This window comes from Ascaphus truei, chromosome 16 (genome assembly GCF_040206685.1).
Source record: "Ascaphus truei isolate aAscTru1 chromosome 16, aAscTru1.hap1, whole genome shotgun sequence".
NCBI classification, from domain to species: Eukaryota; Metazoa; Chordata; class Amphibia; order Anura; family Ascaphidae; genus Ascaphus; species Ascaphus truei.
This window is the reverse complement of record NC_134498.1, coordinates 43,669,586-43,675,089: the sequence shown is the minus strand read 5'-3', so window position 1 is coordinate 43,675,089 and position 5,504 is coordinate 43,669,586.

Sequence of the window (5,504 nt, the reverse complement as noted above, 5' to 3'; positions counted from 1 at the left end):
TGTACACGTGTGTGTGTGTGTACACGTGTGTGTGTGTGTGTACACGTGTGTGTGTGTGTGTACACGTGTGTGTGTGTGTACACGTGTGTGTGTGTGTGTGTGTGTGTACACGTGTGTGTGTGTACACGTGTGTGTGTGTGTACACGTGTGTGTGTGTGTACACGTGTGTGTGTGTGTGTACACGTGTGTGTGTGTGTACACGTGTGTGTGTGTGTACACGTGTGTGTGTGTGTACACGTGTGTGTGTGTGTACACGTGTGTGTGTGTGTACACGTGTGTGTGTGTGTACACGTGTGTGTGTGTGTGTGTGTACACGTGTGTGTGTGTGTGTGTACACGTGTGTGTGTGTGTGTGTACACGTGTGTGTGTGTGTGTGTACACGTGTGTGTGTGTGTGTACACGTGTGTGTGTGTACACGTTTGTGTGTACACGTGTGTGTGTGTGTACACGTGTGTGTGTGTGTACACGTGTGTGTGTACACTTGTGTGTGTGTACACGTGTGTGTGTGTACACGTGTGTGTGTACACGTGTGTGTGTACACGTGTGTGTGTGTGTGTACACGTGTGTGTGTGTGTGTACACGTGTGTGTGTGTGTACACGTGTGTGTGTGTGTACACGTGTGTGTGTGTGTGTACACGTGTGTGTGTGTACACGTGTGTGTGTGTGTGTACACGTGTGTGTGTGTGTGTACACGTGTGTGTGTGTGTGTACACGTGTGTGTGTGTGTGTACACGTGTGTGTGTGTGTACACGTGTGTGTGTGTGTGTACACGTGTGTGTGTGTGTGTACACGTGTGTGTGTGTGTGTGTACACGTGTGTGTGTGTGTACACGTGTGTGTGTGTGTGTGTACACGTGTGTACACGTGTGTGTGTACACGTGTGTACACGTGTGTGTGTACACGTGTGTACACGTGTGTGTGTGTACACGTGTGTGTGTGTACACGTGTGTGTGTGTACACGTGTGTGTGTACACGTGTGTGTACACGTGTGTGTGTGTGTACACGTGTGTGTGTGTGTACACGTGTGTGTGTGTGTGTACACGTGTGTGTGTGTGTGTGTGTACACGTGTGTGTGTGTACACGTGTGTGTGTGTGTGTGTACACGTGTGTGTGTGTACACGTGTGTGTGTGTGTACACGTGTGTGTGTGTGTACACGTGTGTGTGTGTACACGTGTGTGTGTGTACACGTGTGTGTGTGTGTACACGTGTGTGTGTGTGTACACGTGTGTGTGTGTGTGTGTGTACACGTGTGTGTGTGTGTACACGTGTGTGTGTGTACACGTGTGTGTGTGTACACGTGTGTGTGTGTACACGTGTGTGTGTGTGTGTACACGTGTGTGTGTGTACACGTGTGTGTGTGTACACGTGTGTGTGTGTACACGTGTGTGTGTGTGTGTGTGTGTACACGTGTGTGTGTGTGTGTACACGTGTGTGTGTGTGTGTGTATACACGTGTGTGTGTGTGTGTACACGTGTGTGTGTGTGTGTACACGTTTGTGTGTGTGTGTACACGTGTGTGTGTACACGTGTGTGTGTGTGTGTGTGTACACGTGTGTGTGTGTGTGTACACGTGTGTGTGTGTGTGTGTACACGTGTGTGTGTGTGTGTGTACACGTGTGTGTGTGTGTGTGTGTGTACACGTGTGTGTGTGTGTGTACACGTGTGAGTGTGTGTACACGTGTGTGTACACGTGTGTGTGTGTACACGTGTGTGTGTGTGTGTGTACACGTGCGTGTGTGTCTACGTATACGTGTGTGTACGTGTCTGCGTGTGTCTGCGTGTCTACGTGTGCCTGCGTGTCTACGTGTGCCTGCGTGTCTACGTGTGCCTGCGTGCCTGCGTGTCTACGTGTGCCTGCGTGTCTACGTGTGCCTGCGTGTCTACGTGTGCCTGCGTGTCTACGTGTGCCTGCGTGTGTATGTCTACATGTGTGTGTATACATGTGCCTACGTGTGTGTGTGTATATACGTGTGTGTGTACGTGTGTATACGTGTGTGTACGTGTGTGTACGTGTGTAGGGCAGGGAGGGTGGGGGCGAAGGGCAGGGAGGGTGGGGGCGAAGGGCAGGGAGGGTGGGGGCGAAGGGCAGGGAGGGTGGGGGCGAAGGGCAGGGAGGGTGGGGGCGAAGGGCAGGGAGGGTGGGGGCGAAGGGCAGGGAGCGAAGGGCAGGGAGGGTGGGAGCGAAGGGCAGGGAGGGTGGGAGCGAAGGGCAGGGAGGGTGGGGGCGAAGGGCAGGGAGGGTGGGGGCGAAGGGCGGGAGCGAAGGGCAGGGGTGAAGGGCAGGGACAGGGGGGGGGTGAAGGGCAGGGCCGGGGGCGAAGGGCAGGGCCGGGGGCGAAGGGCAGGGCTGGGGGGGGGGGGGGGGTGAAGGGCAGGGCCGGGGGGGGGGGTGAAGGGCAGGGCCGGAGGGGGGGGGGGTGAAGGGCAGGGCCGGGGGGGGGGGTGAAGGGCAGGGCCGGGGTGGGGGTGAAGGGGGGGGAGTGAAGGGCAGGGCCGGGGGGGGGGGGGGGTGAAGGGCAGGGCCGGGGGGGGTGAAGGGCAGGGCCGGGGGGGGGGTGAAGGGCAGGGCCGGGGGGGGGGGTGAAGGGCAGGGCCGGGGGTGGGGGTGAAGGGCAGGGCCGGGGGGTGAAGGGCAGGGCTGGGGGGGGGGGTGTGAAGGGCTGGGGGGGGGGGGGTGTGAAGGGCAGGGCTGGGGGGGGGGGGTGAAGGGCAGGGCCGGGGGGGGGGGTGAAGGGCAGGGCCGGGGGGGGGGGGTGAAGGGCAGGGCCGGGGGCGGGGGGGTGAAGGGCAGGGCCGGGGGGGGCAGATCCGGGGGGGGGGTGAAGGGCCGGGGGGGGGTGAAGGACAGGGCCGGGGGGGGGGGTGAAGGGCAGGGCCGGGGGGGGCAGCACGGGGGGGGGGGTGAAGGACAGGGCCGGGGGGGGTGAAGGGCAGGGCCGGGGGGGGGGGGGTGAAGGGCCGGGGGGGGCAGGACCGGGGGGGGGTGAAGGACAGGGCCGGGGGGGGGGGGTGAAGGGCAGGGCCGGGGGGGGGGTGAAGGGCAGGGGGGGGGTGAAGGGCAGGGCCGGGTGAAGGGCCAGGGGGGGGGGTGAAGGGCCAGGGCGGGGGGGGTGAAGGGCCAGGGCGGGGGGGGGGGGGGGTGAAGCGCCGGCCAGGGTGAAGCGCCGGGCCGGGTGAAGCGCCAGGCCGGGTGGGGTGAAGCGCCGGGTGGGGTGAAGGGCCGGGCCGGGGGTGAAAGATCTCTTCCCGTGCGGTTACTTACCTCGCACCGGGCCGCGCTCCTCCTCGGGTTCCTCGGCGGTTCCCCCCGGCGATGCGGAGCTGAGACGCTCAGGTGAGAGGGTGTGTTGGGAGAGCGGGTGATGTTGAGGTCCCGCGGAGTGGTGATAGGGGGTAGTTCCGTTGTTGCGGGCCAGCGGCCAGGAAAGGGGGGGGGGCGGACAGAGGGTGAGGAGGGGGGTGAGGGGCTCCGGAGCAGCATCGTGCGGTGGATGTTCGGGTGAGTGGGGGGGGGGGGGGTGAGGGGCTCCGGAGCAGCATCGTGCGGTGGATGTATGGGTGGGGGGGGTGGGGTAGTTTTGGGTGTGCTCCGGGGATGTTCGGGTGAGGGGGGGGGGGTGTGATGGAGTATCGTGCGTTGTATGTTCAGCAGCGTGCGTTTGCTGTTGGTGTGAGGGGGGGGGTGATGGAGCATCGTGCGTTGTATGTTTGGGTGAGGGGGGGTTGGTGATGGGCTGCAGTAGCGGGAGAGCTGTGGCGTGCGTTTGTAGTGTGCATGAGGTTGGGGGGGGGTGATGGTGGAGGGGGGTGCATGAGGTTGAGGGGGGTGGTGGTGGAGGGGGGTGCATGAGGTTGGGGGGGGTGGTGGTGGAGGGGGGTGTTTGTAAGAGGCAGTGCGGTGAGTGTTAGGTGCTTAGAAGCATTCCCAAAGGTCACTGAGGGGTGGGACAATGTGGCAGTGGTGTTGGCCAAAGGCCAATGAGAGTCAGTGAGGGGTGGGACAGTGGGGTGAGGGGTGGGACAGTGTGGCAGTGGTGTTGGCCAAAGGCCAATGAGAGTCAGTGAGGGGTGGGACAGTGGGGTGAGGGGTGGGACAGTGTGGCAGTGGTGTTGGCCGAAGGCCAATGAGAGTCAGTGAGGGGTGGGACAGTGTGGTGAGGGGTGGGACAGTGTTGAGGTGGAGTGACAGGCCAAAGGTGCAATGCGATTGGCCCTAGGGACACAGGGCATGCAGACAAACATACAGACATTTCAGAAATATATAGTAGATATACACACCACACATACATATATACACACCACACATTATATATATATATATATATACACATATATATATATATATATATATATATATATATATATATATATATATATATATATATATATATATATACACACCACACATACACACACATATATACACACACACACACACCACACATATATATACACACACACCACACATATATACACACACACACACACCCTGCAGCCCGTTTTTCACACACACACACACACACACACACACAGTGATAGGGGGTAGTTCCGTTGTTGCGGGCCAGCGGCCAGGAAAGGGGGGGGGGCGGACAGAGGGTGAGGAGGGGGGTGAGGGGCTCCGGAGCAGCATCGTGCGGTGGATGTTCGGGTGAGTGGGGGGGGGGGGGGGGGGGGGGTGAGGGGCTCCGGAGCAGCATCGTGCGGTGGATGTATGGGTGGGGGGGGTGGGGTAGTTTTGGGTGTGCTCCGGGGATGTTCGGGTGAGGGGGGGGGGGTGTGATGGAGTATCGTGCGTTGTATGTTCAGCAGCGTGCGTTTGCTGTTGGTGTGAGGGGGGGGTGATGGAGCATCGTGCGTTGTATGTTTGGGTGAGGGGGGTTGGTGATGGGCTGCAGTAGCGGGAGAGCTGTGGCGTGCGTTTGTAGTGTGCATGAGGTTGGGGGGGGGGTGATGGTGGAGGGGGGTGCATGAGGTTGAGGGGGGTGGTGGTGGAGGGGGGGTGCATGAGGTTGGGGGGGTGGTGGTGGAGGGGGGTGTTTGTAAGAGGCAGTGCGGTGAGTGTTAGGTGCTTAGAAGCATTCCCAAAGGTCACTGAGGGGTGGGACAATGTGGCAGTGGTGTTGGCCAAAGGCCAATGAGAGTCAGTGAGGGGTGGGACAGTGGGGTGAGGGGTGGGACAGTGTGGCAGTGGTGTTGGCCGAAGGCCAATGAGAGTCAGTGAGGGGTGGGACAGTGTGGTGAGGGGTGGGACAGTGTTGAGGTGGAGTGACAGGCCAAAGGTGCAATGCGATTGGCCCTAGGGACACAGGGCATGCAGACAAACATACAGACATTTCAGAAATATATAGTAGATATACACACCACACATACATATATACACACCACACATTATATATATATATATATACACATATATATATATATATATATATATATATATCTTATACTATATTAGTGAAAGCACTGTATGTTTGCCTGCCTGCCTGCATGCATGCATGCCTGCCT